Raw genomic sequence first — 19,284 nt, 5'->3', positions numbered from 1 at the left:
TTCATCAAGGGTATTATGCGTCAGAAAAAGTCCCGGATGAATTTAAGAGGTCATGATCATTATAGGCTTTACACAAATTCAGCCTTTACAAACACCACGCCGACCGCTATACACCCAAAATATATGATTGTTATTAATCATATCCTTTATGTGCAGGTTTATAATAAGGATTTGTTATTAATTTGTCCATTATCATTGTGAATCATAATGGACAGACAACCAAAAATAAAGTTCGTGCCATTTAACTGCATTGTGAATCATAATGCATATATTGACTTCTCCAAAGGAATCTTTTGACACTTTTACAATGATCAGGTTGGACATTTATGATGATAAAATTAGGCCAAATATTACGCCAGGAAATCTTCCAATTTCAGGCTTCCAGAAGCACACGTTTGCTTATTAAATGATTTTAAGAATTACTATATATAAACAGCACATTCAGCAAGTTTAAGTAAGCAACTTCACACCTCTAAGTGCAGTATCAAATTTGGTCATTAGTGGCCAGCATTCTAAGCAAACATCAGCTCCAGAACAGCAATATCTTACATCATCATAATCTGACATATCCTGTAAAGAACAGAAATAGAGATTAGAGAGGATAGAAAGAATTACTACCATAGTAAAGTTTAAGATAACTGGGGTTAAATCCTTCGGGAACGACAGCAATAGCTCTTTGATTATTGACCTCGTTTTGACACGTGTCGATGTCCATATTATCTCTTCTGTTTCCAAGATTCGCCTAAAACAAAGTGAGGAGAAAATGGGAGGGGAGAAAGAAGGTAATGTCATGTTTTTGGCGGGAATTGTATTGGGCTTTTGTTTTGGGGCTTGAAAGTTTTTATAGCCCTTATTATTATTAAGTCCAATCAGTCAACAAAGGGCCACGTGTTTGATTAGGCTGCAGTACATCAAACACGTGTTCAGACCGAGTACTGCTGCCTTTTTATTCAAGAAGGTAGTTTAATTGGGCACTCGTGGATGGGGCACTCGGTCTGAACATATCGTTTGAGTGTACATTCAAACGGCTTGGCCATATCGTTTGAGACAGAGCTCTCTGTTTTTTCCATGGAACGGTATGACCATGTCGTTTGGTATCACATGCAAACGATATGGCTGGGTCGTTTTAGGGCTTCTATGGGACAACTTGGGGGGAGTCGTTTGGACTAAAATAATTGAGAAGTTCTCAACCAAGGAAATTCCTGATTAACCAGTGATTAGCCCGATTAACCAATAAAAATTGATTACATAAACACCAATTACACTTTTCTTATACATAAACACCAAACACTTTTCTTATAATACAAAATCATTAATCAATCATAATTGTACAATAATTTATTTAAACAATGATATGCAAAATTGAATTAGTAATGATCAATTATCGACACATTCCAATTGAATTAGCAAAATTGAAATCCGATTTAAAAAATTGGGTTATGAACAACACAATTAGTTGCACCAATACAATTACATGCACTCTGCACTCTTTATCTATTACTAGCATTTTGGGCACGCTCTATGAGCGTGAAAATGAGAGTTGTCCAATTAACCAAGCCACGAAAGCAAACCCAACAAAAGCCCAGTCCATATAACAAGATTGATTTTAAAAAAATTACAACCGAAGCCCACTCAAAATAAGCCCAACCAAATTGCAACCGAATCCCAGTAGTAAAAAGCCCATCGAATTCCAACCCAGCCACAATTGTTGACCACTCTAGTTAGAGTTGAATATTATATTTACACGTTTACCCTTATCAAATATAATAAATTACAAATAAAATCAGATTATAGCATTGTAAATAGAAATTATGAGCGAGGGCAAAATTGGAAAGCGAAAAATCCGGTTGATGGAAATAACACTGTTGCTTGGGGAGTTTTCCTTATAGGTAAAAAAGATGACATAGTATCTATATAACCAAGTTAAAACATATAATCAAACATGCCAAAATCTAAAATAATGTAATCAAACATGTCAAAATCTAAAATAATAATTTGTTTTATATCTAAACTTTTTTTTTCCAATTGTGAATCGTAAAACTAGTTTAGGGTTTACAAAATTTAAATAAAGCATATTTAACTCAATTATTCAAAATAATAATTTGTTTTATATCTAAACTTGTTATTTTTATTTTATTTTTCAAATTGTGAATCATAAACTAGTTTGGGAGTTTAGGGTTTAGGGTTAAGGGTTTACAAATTTCGTACCAACATATTTCACTTAATTATTCGAAATAATAATTTGTTTTATATCTAAACTTGCTATTTTCCATTTTCTTTTTCAAATTGTGAATCATAAATTAGTTTGGGGTTTAGGGTTCAAGGTTTACAAATTTCGTACCGATATAAAAAAAAATTAATTTCAAACATATTTCACTCAATTATCCAAATCTAAAATAATAATTTGTTTTATATCTAAACTTGTTATTTTCTATTTTTTTTTCAATTGTGAATAATAAACTAGTTTGAGGTTTATGGTTTACAAACATATTTCACTCAATTATTCGAAATATATCAAAATTTCAAATATTTCTACATAGAATACTCAAGTTTCTCATTTACTCACTCATTTTTTCATACTTAATCAAATACTCAAGTTTCTCATTTACTCCTTACTATTTTTCATACTCAATCAAAACCCAATCAAAATCCTAAATGGAACACGAAGATGAAGAAGAAGCATTTGAGGTAATGTTTGAGGTGCAACAACAAATTAGAGAAGGAGAAAATAGAAGAAATGTTGAAGATGAAGAACAACCAATAGAAAGTGAAGAAGTGACAAAAAATGTTAAAGGTGAAGGTGAAGAAGTTAAAGAAATAGAAGATGCGACTAGTAGAGCAAATGAGATGCCGAGAAATCGTCGACGACAAAGACAAGCAAACCTAAATAACGAGGTAACACTTGATTAGAATTAATACAAAACACTTGATTGATTGAATGAATGAATGAATCTACAAGAGAGCATTGATTAGAATGAATGCAAAACACTTGATTGATTGAATGAATGAATGAATCAACAACATTTAGAACCCGAGCCCAAACGACACCTCTGGGTCATTTGGGGACTCTAGCAACCAACATGATTGGGTCGTTTGGACCCTCTATGAAACTACATGACTGGGTCATTTAGGAACCCTATTGGACGATGTGGCTGGGTCGTTTGGACTAAATTTAGTGAGAAGTTCATTTTTTTTTTGTGACTTTGAAATCCCTCATTACACAAATTGTTTTAGACTTTTGTTTTATTCTATATGTAGGATCCTTTGCCGCGATCCAAGAACCGATCCTCTGCAAACTCGAATGACGTGGATTGTCAACCGATTTTAAGTGATACAACATAAATATTTACTACGGAAGAGGTATGATGGAGTAGGCATTGATTTCATTTTTTTTTTTAAATTTTCTAAATGTAATTTTATTAGTGTATTAATAATAGTTGTTTTTTATGTGTTTAGGTCTTTCATACACATAGCAAGGCAATTGGTTGGGCAACCCCTAGAGGAAAACAAGTTAATGTGGTTGTGGTAATTGAAAAGTCGGAGTATGCTAAGGGAAATCGAGTAGCAAGATTGAATTTGGCTTGCGAGTTCTCGAGTGTGTATCAGTCACACAAGAAGGAAGGCGAAGGGAGGGCTAATAAGAGAAAGTCAAGAACCAAAAAATCGGGATGTCCATTTAAGTTAAAAGGTGTTTTCCAACGCGGCACTGTCGATAGTTGGAAAATAGAAGTTAGAAATGGTATTCATAACCATGTATTGGCGAAGACCCTTGAAAGACATGCATTTGCTACTCGTCTGACCGTTCCAAAGTTCGAGTACTTGTCATAGATGAGTAAGTGTGGAATAAAGCCTAAACAAATTTTGGATTCCATCAAGAATAGGTATCATGAAAACATATCTAGTATATCCCAAGTCTACACTGCAAGGCAGAAGGTGAAGAGATTGGATATGAACGGTCTCACACAATTGCAGAGATTGTGTGAGTTGTTAGCAAAAGAACATTATTTTGAGGAGTTGAGAGAGGATGAGAATACCGAGGAGATAACAGGGTTGTTATGGGCCTATCCAGAAGGTGTTAAGTTGGCTCGGTCTTTTCCAATAGTTTTCATGTTAGACGCTACCTACAAAACTAACAGGTATCGGTGGCCTTTTGTACAGTTTGTTGGGGTGAGTTCAACGTGGAAGTCTTTCACTGTGTGTCAGTCTTGCCGCTTCACCAAACAACAAAATCGACTATGAGTGGGCCCTGCATCAGTTTAGTGGCTTGCTTGGTGACAGAAGCCCATCCGTGATCGTGTCTGACAGAGACTTGGCCCTGATGAGTGTCGCTAATAAAGTTTTCCCTAACACACACAAGCATCTATGTAGATGGCACATCGCTACATGCGTCCTTTCAAAATGTTATGATATTTTTCCAAGCACAGAACTTGTAGAGAAGGCCCAGTTCTCATGGAACACTGTAGTCAAATTGAAGACAGAGGTTATTTTATAGCGTAGATGGGATGCTTTGGAAAAATATTACAGGGTTGAGTACTCCAATTTTGTTAGTTATTTGTGAGAGACTTGGTTTCCTCACAGGGATCGATTCGTATGTTGTTGGACTGACCAACACATTCACTTTTAGAGTACAACGACCAATAGAGTTGAAGGGTCAGACTGACCAACACATTCACTTTGGCAGTACAATGACCAATAGAGTTGAAAGGTCTCATTCTCAGGTGAAGCGTGTACTAGGAAATGCAAACTGTCATGATTTTTGGAGTATGTTTAGCTTAATCCACCCGATTCTAGAGATCCAGATGTCCAAGATTAGAGTTATACCTTCGAGAGGAGTATGATTGTAACTCAGCACCACCACCAGATTCCTTTGTTTCGTGAACTCAGAGGCCTTGTCTTGCGCAAATGTTTGGACTTGCTATTTGAAGAAATAGATACCCGCGTAAAACGTGTTAAAGATGGAGAGATCAGGTGTTGGTGCTATTTGCGCACGAGCCATGGACTGCCATGTGCTCATGAATTAATTGAATTTGAAGAGCAAGAGCAGTCCATCCCTTTGATTGTTATCGACCCCTTTTGGAAAATATTGTCTGCTTCTCCTAATGTGTCAGTGAGTGTTGGTCCCGATGTTAGACCTTCGATCGACTTGTTCATGAAAAGGTTTGCAATGGTTTCTTAAGAAGAGCAGAGGGTTATGATTAAGAAGCTTGTGGAGATAGTCGTACCAGAAAGTACATGGCTAGTACCGCCTTGTGAGGAAGCAAAAACCAAAGGTCGGCCGAAAGGTAGCTGCAAGAAAAAGCTTCTAACTGGAGATGAGAAATCTTCAAAGCGAGATCCATCTCATTTTGAACATTCTCAACATGACCATGAGGAGTGGGTCTCGTCACAACACACTAGTAGAAAAAAGGGTTTTTGTGACTGTTTTAAAATGTTATTTGTGACTGTTCTGTTCGAAACGGTCACAAATGGCAGAAAAGGGTTTTTGTGACTGTTTTAAAAAGTTTTTGGTGTCGGCGTGTGTTTTCGAAACGGTCACAAATGGTTTTTTTTTTTTTTTTTTCTTCTAAAGAAGGCATATATGTGTGGATAACTATTTGTGACTATTTAACTAAAACAGTTACATATTACCCACATATTACGCGACCTTAAGTGACCGTTTGACCCATCTATTTGGCCCAACTAGTTTTTGGTCTAATGCCCACAACTCCACTAAAAAAAACTAATTCGAAACACAACACTACTGGCCCACGTTCACTCTCACCTCCATCAGTCTCCCGCTTCCTTCAAACTCTAAGTACCTGCCTCTTAAAAAAAAAAAAAAAAAAAAAACAATTACATACTCTCCCATTTTATGTCACCTTCTTATATATGTACCATTTCATTTTCGGTCCCATGCACAACAACTCCACTAAAAAATAAATGCTTGGATACACAAACAATAGCCCAGTGAGCCCACGTTCAGACTCCCGCTTCCTTCAAACACTTCCAATTCGTACGTGCTCTCCTCTTACAAAAAGAAAATAAAGGTTCCAAGCATATATATCGATCTAGATATACTTAGATTTATTTATTTTATGTTATCTTCCTTTTAAATTCACATGTTCCATTTTTTTTTTAGTTATTAAGTTATCAAGTTCTTATTTTTCCAGATGTGTTTGACTTTCATATACGAATCTCGATTGCAGAACTTAGCGGTGGACCATGGCGATTTTCTTTTACCTTGTGTAACACTACACCATAACAGGATATTTGTAACACGCACCTTTTTTGTTTTAATTTGTAACACTTTGTTACCGTTAGTAAGTTGCCAATGCTATCTAAACATTGGGAATGTGGTCTTGTGTTACTTTAAATCAGATGAATTTCAAGAATTAATTTCTAACACTTTTAGACTAGCATTTCACCCGGCGATGCCGGGATTGTTTCATTGTATGCTTTAAACATTTGGGTTTACCTGTATTTTGAGCTTAATTTTTATATAATTATTAGAGTCAACTATACTTAACTGTCTTAGTCCATTTTGGCGACATGGGATGTAAAAAACTGGAAGAAAAACTGGAATGATAGATCATTAGGGAACCTTTATAGCTTAAAAAAGGAAGAAAAAGTGTGTCAGTAGCGTCCTAAGAGTTGTACTTTTTGCACTGGCGAAGTGCAAGCAGTTGTAACCATGGGAGTGTCAACAACCAGCTCCCAGTTGATCTCACCCCAGTTTCTACCAATTACCTACTCAACCAGGTAAGGCCACCAATGCATAGGCATAATTAACAGCTAATTTATTTTGTTCCACAACATTAATATAGCATATTGTTACAACTAATACAACGCAAATGTAAGTTCACATATATAAGATACACAGATACTATGTAAACCATTGTAAATTATGGAAGTTCATTCCTGAATAATAGCATTCCTTATTTCATATAAGAAATTCAACCACAAAATAAATATAACAATAATAAGAAAAAAAAAACAATATTGACATGGAATGAATGCGGGTGGTGAACCATTGCTCTCTTCACCACCGTGTTGTCAGCTTTAACTAATGTCCATTTCTGATGCAAGAGGACAAACCAAATTTGCTTCTCCTTTTTGACGTTCACTATATTCCTGTGGAATAGGACTTGCAAAGTTCTTTTCATTCTGTGATCCAATCTCAGTCATTGCCTTAGAGCAACGGGGAAAGCTCTGCATTGAAACTTGACTTCAGCAATGATATAAAAATAGTATTCCGTAAAGAGGTATAAAATGTTACTACTAAAGCTCACTTTCTTAAAGAGGCAACAGATGTAATCATTTGATAGTTTTATGTCATTTGTTTAACACTATATCTAATTGAACCTTCATTTCATCTGGGATTTTTTTATGTTCCAAGAAACACGGTGAATCATTACCTTCCAAAATTTGAAGCTTCAACAACTTTAATTCATATTCTCGACGTTTTCAAGGATTTGAGACAATCATTGACATCTTCCTTATTTCCCTCGTACTTAGCACAGTCATAGCAAAGTACTTAGAATCAGCAGCCAATGATTGTTTGTCATAGTAGCCAGTCATAGCGAGTGCTTAGCGTCGTGACCAATGATATCGGCATAGCAAAGATACACAAACGAGAATAACTTTGTCGGGAAACATTTACTCAGTTGTACTTCTTTATGAAGCAATTCAATGTCATAAGTCTTAAATGTTGTTATGTTTGTGCGGTGTCAATATCTTTCATAATTGTGATATTAGGATATGGAATCCTACAACATTAATAAACAAACCTCACATTGATAACTTCCATTGATAATTAGTTGGTCGAGCAAAGTCAAATTTTTCCACAAAGAACCTCCTCCATTCATTTGTCGTCGTTGTAGATGATACGTTGTCGTACTATTTCTTCTTAAAAAAACTCAGTAAAAAAATATATCCTCTACATCAAACAAAACCAATACTAAGAATATATTAATAAAAATTGTATATGAAAAATGATGGGTAGTCGTGAGCATGGCGTTAACAACTTCATAGCGGCACCAACCCACATGCAAACAAAAGCACATTCACCGGACTTCATGCTTGCAATGACTATTGCCAATCCTGTCATCTGATTTTTTTCTCGCCACGAACAAAGAAAAACAATGAATGTCTGAGAACAATGTTTTAAAGGAATAGCAATAAGTTACAACAGCAATGATCCATTTCTCGAAAGTTTTTGTGTCGGACATCTTGAACCTTAATGCATTAACGATAGTGCACTTCTCCTAATAAATCTATGCGCACTTAGTTGGCTATTATGAACATACTAACCCTAATTGTGAACAACTCTAAATGGCAGAATCAAATGTTTACATAGAATTTACTCTCCAATGGAGTAAACAAAACACATGTAAAAGAATGCCAATAGATTTTGCATAATTCTGCTTTATCAATGGGTTTCATTGTAGTGCGTTATAGAGCATCAACCAACTAAATACCTAAGTGTTGAGCTGCAGAAACAGAAAAAAGTGGGATGAGAATATTTTAAATGGATCATCCCGATTCACGATTATGACATGTTTGGTAAAGCTTTTTCTCTTTGAAAGTAAGCCCAAGAATAGTTTTAAATGATTAAAGCTGAAAAGTGTTATTGTTATAAAAAAACTAAGAAGCCCTAAGTAGGTTACAAAATCTTGTACGCACAACCTAAAAAACATCACAACTAATTTTGAATTCAAGACTGCAAAATAGAAGCTAATAATTAAACATCATAGATCTTTCTTTAAATATTCCAACATTGAAATATTCATGATCTGCATAGAAAGTTCAGAATATATAAAATACAAAGTATGTGTTATGAATAAAATTGGAAGTTAACCTGTTCACTAAAACCTGCATTCCGAGACATAACTACACCCTATCGGGTTCAGCTGTGGCCATTGAAGTCACCGCAAGTGGTAATGAAAGCCCCATAAGTTTACAATCTATAATAGTAATTTAGTAAAGATACATATAATTATGCAAGCAAAAGTTGCTTTTAAGCTAACTTTGTCAAAACAGCCGGACTTCATAAAAATAAGTAATCTAAAAAAAAAAGCTGAAAAAAAACATATATATAAGCCAAACAAATATAAAACCTTATACTTGTCTCAACCGTGAGAATATGCTCCAAAAGGCTCTCTTAGTTCGTTAGCTCCATGATGGCGAAACAATATCACCATCGCCTTGACCTTTGAAGCCTTTGATCTTGACACACACCGGCCTGCATCATCACTAATTACGTCTTTTGGCTCTACCCTTGTCTCATCCACATCTTCATCGTCCCGAGCCATGGTGATGACTCTGGTTTGGAGATAACATGGTGAGATCGGGAGCCTTGAGGCGCTCCGCAGCTGGGGTAGTTGTGAGCTCAAATCCTCAATATTTGCCTCCCCAAATATGACATAGGTATCGATGTTGGGCTCTTAAATACGCCCGGTTTTGAGATGACAAACAAAAATGAGAGACAACAATGTGAAAATTCATTTAGGAAAGCATTAATAAAAAATAAAATCCAAAATTCACTTTCATACGGATAACATTTTTCAAAAGCTTAAGCTAAAGGCATGTGACCAACATTCTTGCTCTTCTTTGATCGTGGACGCTGCTCACACGAGGGATGGCTTTCATTCCAAGTTTCAACATTGCCTTGCGACTCTTTTCTCGCTTCTGCTCTGCTTTGATCTACCACTGCCATCTCCATGTCCTGCATACAGTGCATTGTAAAGTTTCAAAGAAAGTTTTATCACCTCATCACAAACCATAATGTCTTCAAACAATTTGGTAAATTTAGATAAATGACGAAAAATACATCTATTTTCACGATTTAAATTTATGCCATAATCCATGAGTCAGTGGAGAATGCTACTGTTATGAAAGGAATTTAACTGAGAATCCATCTCAAAACACAGTCTAGCCAACATTTCCTTAAAATGAAGGCCACAGTAGACACTGATACTTTAACCACAATTACCTAACCATCTTTATTGGTCTTATTTTCTCGCCATGTATCTTCAAACTTGTCTTTGCGTGCTTTCCGTCTAGGCTCTATAGTGCACTATCACATCGGATGTGATCTTCGTATAGCCCATGTTATGCAATTCCGTATATATAACAGTTTGATCTGTAGAATTCGAAATAAATATAATATACTTACAAAAGCATGTGGAATACTTGGATGGGTTCTCGCCACGACCTTCCTTGATAATTGTCTTAGTCACTTTCTCATGAAGGATTATAGCTTCGGAATCAACCCGTGGAGGACCTTTATTATCATCTTGAGATGGTTCCCCATGAACAAATGCAGCATTTTCAATAATTGAAACAACCCCATTGTTGAGATGGGTTAGAAAGTTGAAGTATTTGACACGGGGTGTAAACAAAATAAGAATAAGACTCATAATCAGAATCAGGTGTATTATTCATGAATGGTATTGGGTGGGTTTCTAAGTTTCGAGAGGCGTCTAATGATCTTGAGATTGTGATTTGTTTGGAGATTTGGTGAAGGTATTTGCAGGTTAGAGAAGATGAAGCTAGATCTAGAGGAGAAATTGGGTGTTTTATTTTTTTTGGTTAATAGTAGTTGAAGGTGTTTTGGGTTTTTAGGATTCCTAATTGAAGTTGAAGTTTTTTTTTAGATTCAAATCTTGTGTCTGAATGATTCGCAGTGATCGCGAATTGGTTTAAAGATTGGGCGTGTAATTGTTTTGTTCTTATTATATGTATCTCAAGAATATCTATCTAATCTCCAGCAAATCCAACGTCTGATCTATTTTGTAGTAGGGACCGACTCGCAAATAATTAAACTACTGTCCTGACTTTTAATTAATTTGTGTGTACCCACTTAAAATTCAGGCCGACGTAATGCGTGAAAACCTTTTTAGAAGCATTTTAAGCCGCGTGCAATAATGCTTTTAGATTGAGAAAAACCGTGTGATAAGTGTTACAATTCCAAAAACCAAAAAATTTGAAATTTCGCGAAAGAGAGAAACCAAAAACATTCGCGCTCGGTGAAACAGACGAATAACCTCTCTTTTTCTTTCTCGCTCACTGCCGCTCCTCCTAAACGAGGGTTTCTTTCTGACTTTCTCTTATCCCTCACTCAGTTAAATGAAGTGGATAGCTCGAACCGAGTTCTTCAGACCTGCTTTTTTTCTTCTAAAAACGAGATGATGGGTAAGTTCAAATTCTTCAATTATTTTGTTAGGGTTTTTATTTTTGTGCGTTTCTTTTCAATTTTCTTCTTCATCTTTTTGGATTATCTAATTAGGGCATGTCTGGATTTTGATTTGTGAACATTTCCAATTTTGTCAGAGAATTTGGTATGGGATTTGTGAATTGCCGATTTTTTTTTGTTGGTTTGTTGATAACGGTTCCTAATTTCAGTCCACGCGTGCTCTATAAATACAAGAGACTGTTCAAGTTGTTTCATCTTCACAATAGTGAAAACGGAAATGGAAACAAGGTTGTTGTTTCTGGTGTTACTAAGGCTGAGTCCAATGGGTCCCTATCCCTTTAAAAGTAGTGTTAAAGTCAATAAAGTAGAGCTAAAGTCAATAAAGTAGAGCTAAAGTCAACATATTTTACTCTCTATCTCTATTTTACTATCTATATACTTTATTGACTTTAGCTCTACTTTATTGACTTTAACACTACTTTTAAAGGGATAGAGAGCCATTGGACTCAGCCTAAGAGTGTGAGCTTCTTTGGTTTGAAACCAGTTATTTGTTGACGCACCACAGTTATTTGTTGATGTTGTTCAGTTTTATAAAACTGTTTTTGCTGCTGAAGAACTGAAACGTGATATTCATCCTAAAAGGAAAGCTGTTCATGAACTTCCTCTTATTTTCTCTATTGGCCTTCAGCTTGGTTCTTCTGTTCTCATTGAAGGCAAGTAATTTCTACGAATTACGTTACTCTCGCAGGTGTGTGTGTTAGTTACTGATATGAAGAAAGTTGCTTATTTCCATTGTTGTAGGGCATAGTGTTTGTATATTGTTTTATCCAAAGTCGTCGACAATAGTGGAACTGTTATTGGAATCAAATGCAAAGATGGGATTGTTATGGTCAGTAGTGGAACTTTATTATTTTTGTTTTTTACTAAATAAAGGGTTTTTATCTGATGTATGTTTTTATTAAGGGTGTGGAGAAGTTGATTGCTTCCAAGATGATGTTACATGGTTTTAATCAGAGAATTCACTTCGTTCATCGCCATTCTGGCATGGTATGTTTCTTTATTTTCCTTGAAACAATACATGACATATTCCTTAAAACCAACTAGTAATTCACTTCCTTTATTCATCTATCAAGTATATAAAATTATAAATGTTGTTACTTGTTTCTTTGTAAGGAAAGTTTAGTCTACTATCATGCATTTTACTATTTAATTGATTCCAATCCCTATGCAGACTGTGGCTGGATTAGTAGCTGATGGGAAACAAATTGTCCCAAGAACCAAGTCTGAAGCAACTAATTATGAAAGGTTAGCATCTTTACTAGATGCTTAGGATACAGGGGTAATTTCTCATATTTTGAGCTTGGTCCTCAAGTGAGAGATTACCTCCCTAGAAATCTATAACAGGCTAACAGCTGACTTTCTTTCATTTGCATTACACGAGACACAATGCGAGTAGATCAACATTGTGGCTCTGCTGGTGCATCTTGTGACTTAATGCCATGAGAAATAGACATATTTCTTTTACTTCATTCACTCTTTTTCCATTTTGATTTTCTTTGTTAGGGATTGTCTGTGTGGTGCAAACTCGTATATGGATTACTAATGTCTTTGAATGATAATGAAAAAGAAGAAGAAGAAGAAGAAGAAGGTGTTTATCATCATATGACTGGTGGAGGAGTTGTTGATAGAAACAGATGACGTATTGCTAAAATCTTTTGTGTATCGACTATGTGAAATATGGTCTCATTGGTTATCCAAGTCTATCTTAGATTGTAAAGTTTCAACTGAATAAGTATTTGTGAATACTATTTTGAAACTTAATGGATTATGTTTGTTTAGAATATATATATATGTGTGTGTGTGTCCAATTCAATGTGGAATGTAGTTTTTGCTTCACATGTATTCACTATTTTTTTTTTGAAAAAGAAAGGTATATTTATCACAGTTTTAAGCAAACTGTCATAACTAGCTGTCCTTTATGTGATGGTTCCAAGTTAATTACATTACTATTTTGTCAAAAGTGTCACAAATGATTTGATTTTTTGTGGCGTTTTTTAAGTTTTTGTTACTGTTTTATGTAGTGGATTAGGGGTGTGCATAAAACCGATGTACCCGACTAAACCGACCGACCCGACTCGACCCGAGCTATGTGGGTCGGTTATCCATTTAAGACAGTTCGGATCGGTTTGTTAAATGGCAAAACCGACAGAGTCGGTTCGGTGCTCGGTTTGGATTTGGTATAACCGAAAATAACCGACCCGATCCGCAATATCTTAATATAATAGATTAGTAGAAAATTAGAAATATACCGTACCAAATTACCAATTAGTAAAAAGTAAATACCCATTAACTAGGGCTGAACCGCTACATCCCCCACCAGTCTAGCCGATCCTCCACCACTCTTCCATCAGTCAGCACCATGACACCATCATCACAAAGGTAATAACTAATTATTTGGTTTTTTTTTTTTTTTTTTTTTCCCTATGTTTATATGTTTCTCTCAAAAACAGTTCATCATCGATGCCGATTGTAGTCAGAACGTAGAATGTAAAAAGCTCAACAAGTTGCATTAAAAAAACAAGATTGAAGACCATATATTATATTGAAAGGCTATATATTCATTATTTCGTTATTCTTGAAGACGAGCACCCATTGAATCGATTTTTAAAGCTAAACCAATAAGTCAATAACGGCAATAAGAGTCAACCGTTGAGTACCCAACTGATTTCAATGCTCAACTTCGAAAGTACTTCGAAAATTCATTGAGTACCCAACTGATTTCAATGCTCAACCGTTGAGTACCCAACTGATTTCTTTGTTATTCATTAGATTATCAATGCTCAACTTCGAAAATACTATTTAGCATTTACACTATAATTCTATGTCTACAACTCTACACACATCTTATTTTTGTAGGACACATAATTTCATTCAATAATCAAATTATATGGTTGCTTAGTGAAAGAAGAGCATTCAATTCTTTAGAGAAAAAAGACATACAGTCACCTTACTATTCTTTACTCTATTGCTATTTATCAAATTATGTCCTCCACTTTTTCATTTTTACATTTTAACTTTTTACCCGCCGGTTGTTATCACTTGAGCTTTCTTCCATACTCTACTTGGTTTGACTACTATCGAAAACCACATTGTATGTATGACCTAAACCGATGGAGCACGATGAATACTCACAACCGAAAGTAAAAAAAAATTTGTATGCCAAAACCAATCTAATTAATGAATTAACAACAACATCTCATCCACGGGCTTTTTGTTTTATCTTGATTGCTAATATGTGTCATTTTTATTAGATAGCTTCTCCGAGGTTCCTAGTGATGGTCCTCTACAAATTAATCATTGAAAATCCCACGGATACGGGTCAATCCTACTATGGCAGGGTAATAAAAGAAAATCCTTATCTTCCCTCGCTTGGGATCATTTTCATAAGATAGAGGGTTGTGATCCCAAAAAAATCTAAGAGCCACATGTAATTATTGCCCTGTTAGTTATGCTTGTGCTTCGAAAAGTAGTGGAACTTCTAATATGTTGAGTCATATGAAAGTATGTAAGAAGAATCCTAACAATAAGGTGGTGGCTGATAAATCGCAACAAATATTGTCTTTCAAAGATAAAAAGCTTGTTGCTGTTAGTTTTAGCTTAAAAGCTTGTAGAGATGCTCTGTCTAGAATGATTATTATTGATGAGTTGCCGTTTAGTTTTGTGGAGGGTGAAGGGTTTCGACATTTTGTGAAGGTTATACAGCCCAAGTTTACAAATTTGCCTTATCGGACTCAAGTTGGTAGGGATTGCATCGAACTTTACATGGAGGAGAGAAGAAAGTTAAAGAGTTTTTTGCATGGTAATAGAATATGTATAACAACTGACACTTGGACATCTATTCAAAACTTAAATTACGTGGTTTTGACTGCTCATTTCATCGATAGTGATTGGAACTTACAAAAAAGAATTCTAAATTTTTGTCTAGTTCCAAATCACAAAGGTGAGACCATTGGAAAGATGGTAGAGAAGTGTCTTCTTAATTGGGGTGTCCATAGTCTTTTTACTGTAACTGTTGATAATGCAAGTTCTAATTCTGTTGCCATTGATTACTTGAAGAAAAGCAAAAAAATTGGGAAAGACACCGTTATGGGACATAAGTATTTACATATGAGACGTTGTGCTCACATCCTGAATCTTATTGTTTGTGATGGCCTGAAAGATGTTAATGATGCTATTTTCCGAGTAAGTACTGCAGTGAGGTATGTGAGGTCATCTCCATCTAGGTTGGCCATGTTCAAGGAGTGTGTAAAGGAAGAACAAATAGAGTGCACCAAACTTTTATGCTTAGATGTGGCAACTAGATGGAATGCGACATTCATGATGTTAGAAGTTGCTGAGAAGTTCCAAAGTGCCTTTGAGATATTGGAGCTTGAAGAGCCACAATACACCCTTTACTTTGATGATGACAAGATCAAGGGGCCTCCAACCTTAACTGATTGGAATAGTGCTAGATTATTTGTGAAATTTCTAAGAGTTTTCTATAAGGCAACATTGCGATTTTCAGGTTCTCGTTATGTTACCTCGAATAATTTCTTTAGTGAAATTCTAATTGTTCAGAAGAAATTGATTCAGTTTAATGGAAGTGAGGATGCACGTTTGAGATCAATGGCGCTGCGTATGCAAACTAAATTTGATAAGTATTGGGATATGGATAAGATTAACATTTTGTTATATGTTGGTGTTGTGCTTGATCCCCGCTTCAAGATGAAGTATGTGTCGTATTCCTTCAAACAGTTGTATGAAGAAACTAAAGCTAATGATGAAGCAAAGAAAGTGAAAGATGCTTTGGTTGTGTTGTATGAGTGGTATGTTGGGCACTATCCTTCTTCAAATCAGCCACCTATTGATGTGAACGTGAGCCAAACAGCAAGCCGAATGGATGTTGATGATGATGAGCAAGATCCTACTATACTAGCCGCCGAATTTCAGCGACACTTGCTAGAGGAAGATAACTTACAGAATAAGTCTAAGGTTGAGAGGTTTTTGGCTGAAACTAATGAAGTTGGTGGGGATAAGTTTGACATTTTGGGTTGGTGGAAGATCAACGCTTCTAGGTATCGGATCCTTTCTCTTGTTTCATGTGATGTTTTGGCAGTTCTGACATCTTCCGTAGCTTCCGAAGTCTCCAGATTTAGCACGCGGGGGCGATACTTGACCCTTTCCGTAGTTCGTTAGCTCCTAACACGGTGGAAGCCCTTATTTGTGCACAAGATTGGCTTCGTTCTCCATCAATTCCAATTAATCTTCGACAGTCAATGGATGATATCGAGCAATATGATAAACTAGATGGAGGTAATAATTTGCATTGCAATGTTTAGTCTATCGTTATTTTTTTATGTTAAAATATGTACTTGTGTAGTTCTACTTACGTATGTATATGCTTGTGTTCTTTTTTGTTTTGCAGAATTATTTGGATCGACTTCTTCTGAGCCTAATGCTGCGGAGAATTGATTGGTAATCAAGTTTTTAAGTTTATTTTTTTGTGAAGTTCATTCACTATGTCTATTTGTGAACTTGAATAAGCTGGATTTTTTTTTTTTTGTTATGAAATGCAGTTGTGCTTAAAGCTTGATGGTGTGGATAGGCAGATAGATGTGGATCATGTGGATAGCTTTTGTTTTGATAGCTGTGGCTTGTGTGGATAGTTTTGGCTTTTGTGGATGCTATTGGTTTTTGGTTATATTTAAACTTCTTCAGTATTATGGTGTTGGTATTGTAACGTGATAAGAGCCCAAAACTGTAGTTTTAACCCCTTAATAATCATATTGTTAGACCAATTATGTGAATAATAAGTAAGAGTTAATACTGATTAAGTGTTTTATGCATTTCGGGCTTCAAAGTCCATTAATGCGTAAATGTGCCACGTTAGCGAGATAAAGGAGCAAAAGTCGCCAGAACTTCCGAATGCCATATCTTTGGACTCAGACACCGGATTGAGGCCTACCTTATGTCAAAACGACCGGCTCGGAAAGAGCTTCGCAATGGTCCAAGCCTTGACCCAATCAGAGGAGCAGAAGTGGACGAAAAAAATCTGTGGAAGCCAACTGCAGCTGAAGAGGCCTTTTTGATCGAAAATTGGGTTTTGGGCCCGATTCTCTGCGCCCAAAACATGGCTCCAAGCCCATGCACGATTTTGGATCTGAATGTATAAAAACAAAAGCTTAATTCTTTGTTAATGGTAGATAGTTAGGTTAGAAAATAAATTAGATTAGTTAGCCTCCATTAAACCTTAGTTCTAGATCTAGTTTTCATTAGATTAATTAAGTTTAATATCATTTCAATTCTTGTTTTAGATTAAACTCTCAAATTATTGTTCTTGATTGATTAGATAATAAAAATAGTATTTTGTCAATTTCGATTTATAGATCTAAATTCCATTATTGTTTGTTATCATTTCATAGTTATTAATTAGATTTCGATTATTGTTTAGTGAAATCGCATAAAGTTAGAATCTTTTTATAATATGTTGTATTCAATTTCAATGGGAAATGATGGTTTGATGAATCAAGGCTAAAACCTCCATTAGAGGGGTTGATGAAGCCTTGATGAAAACTTAGTTGTTAGTATAGGATTGGTTGTAGAATCTATTCCACTCTAGAAGGTCGTGTTTCGCCATGAGAATGGGTGGACGACCTCACATGCTAGTTAGTACTTCGGTAGAAATGCCATGAACACTGGGGATTAGAACTCAATTTCTTGCCGTAAGAACGTGAGAATCGAGATACAAGAATCTATACTAGGATATTAAGTTGGATTCGAGGTGGATTCAATTCCCCTCTAATCCTTTATCTAGATTCAAAAACAATTATATTCCCATAGCATTCGTAGTTTAAATTCAACACATTGTTTCATATCGCGTCTTGTTAGTATAATTCCCCTTCGTAAAGCTCTCATTGACTTAAGAGCGACTAGTTAGACTATAAAACAATCCATGCTAGGGAACTAGGAGTGGAACGAACTTCGTACTCCATTTAGTGCAATTCGCATTGAGAGTAGAAGATTTGATAATTGAGTGTAATAGAATATAGTTATAGTTTACTTACGTTTGGATTCATAGTTCATTTCGTAGGTAAACTATTCATTTTACAGTTATCAAATGGCGCCGCTGCCATCTTAGTTGCACTTTAGCATTGTTTTCATAGTAGAATTAGTCATTTTTAAGTCCCATTAAACCCACCCACCCTTGTTTGATTCATACCGTGGTTATTCGTTTCGGCCAAAAATTCGAAAAAAAATACCGGAGGCCCGCTTGCAAAAGAGACGACCCGCTAAGTTCATCGGAATTTTCGTTACAATTGGCCTACGCTTCAAAAGAGAGCGACCCGCTAAGTTATTCTTGGAATTTTCGCGTCTATTAACGAAATACGCTTCAAAGAGAGAGCCGACCAGACTAAGTTATCGAATGGAAAGCGCCTGGCCAACAAGATACCGCGCCAGCCTCTTTAGCTGAAATTTCGGATTTCCCGAGGTTTGATTCGAACTTCGAGTTGTCAAGTTTTTCGGTGTTCTAATCTCTTATTTACACCGAACACGCGTAAACAAGACGCTATTCAAACGCGTAGCGTAAAGGAGGCATTGTGTACTCCTTCTTCCACGCCTTTCGTCGGAGGAGTTTTAATTCTAGTATTATCGGGCTTGTTTTTCGTAGAAATAAATACAACACGCCTATCTAGAATTTCACACACTACACCGATATTATGGTGAAGAAAGAGAGACTCCTCTCTCGACTTTTATAAAGCCTCGGCGATAGCCCTAAATCTTGCATCGTTCTAGCGGACCAACGGGGATTTTTGAATTCCCCAAACATATTTAATTGTTACCCGTTTTCCATGGTCTAGACCATGAAAAACCTTACCAACACATCGTAGGGATTGAACAAGTCCTTACAACATTCCATCATCCTACCGTTGAGTGCAAATTTTAACGCATTAAACTGAGGTATTTCCTTTCACCTTAGCCGATAAAGGCGTCTTGGTTAAAAGCGCCTAGCCTAATTACGTGGACTCGTGGGCTAAACTTGTTCACTATTTATGGAACATTTTTACCCACCC

The 19,284-nt window shown here is 35.9% G+C and overlaps 3 long non-coding RNA genes across 5 annotated transcripts; 2 read left to right on the top strand and 1 right to left on the bottom strand.

Annotated features, from left to right (window-relative positions):
- Positions 1-6,860: 6,860 nt before the first annotated feature.
- On the bottom strand, positions 6,861-7,522 carry LOC147495359 (uncharacterized). The gene is made up of 2 exons (XR_015200339.1): positions 7,395-7,522; positions 6,861-7,188 (listed from the first exon to the last, which is right to left on the bottom strand). It is a non-coding gene; the product is annotated as an uncharacterized LOC147495359 (long non-coding RNA).
- Positions 7,523-10,971: 3,449 nt separating this feature from the next.
- On the top strand, positions 10,972-13,016 carry LOC147495358 (uncharacterized). 3 transcript variants are annotated; one of them, XR_015199100.1, is made up of 7 exons: positions 10,972-11,172; positions 11,383-11,485; positions 11,690-11,886; positions 11,975-12,062; positions 12,137-12,220; positions 12,405-12,478; positions 12,737-13,016. It is a non-coding gene; the product is annotated as an uncharacterized LOC147495358 (long non-coding RNA). The 3 variants fall into 3 exon arrangements; XR_015199099.1 differs by having other exon boundaries at positions 11,311-11,485; XR_015199101.1 differs by lacking the exon at positions 11,975-12,062 and having other exon boundaries at positions 11,311-11,485; positions 11,690-11,921.
- Positions 13,017-16,386: 3,370 nt separating this feature from the next.
- LOC147495357 (uncharacterized) lies at positions 16,387-16,948 on the top strand. The gene is made up of 3 exons (XR_015198076.1): positions 16,387-16,525; positions 16,638-16,687; positions 16,789-16,948. It is a non-coding gene; the product is annotated as an uncharacterized LOC147495357 (long non-coding RNA).
- Positions 16,949-19,284: the final 2,336 nt, after the last annotated feature.

This window comes from Coptis chinensis, chromosome 6 (genome assembly GCF_015680905.1).
Source record: "Coptis chinensis isolate HL-2020 chromosome 6, ASM1568090v1, whole genome shotgun sequence".
Taxonomy (NCBI): Eukaryota; Viridiplantae; Streptophyta; class Magnoliopsida; order Ranunculales; family Ranunculaceae; genus Coptis; species Coptis chinensis.
This window is presented reverse-complemented; position numbering and strand designations above follow the sequence as displayed.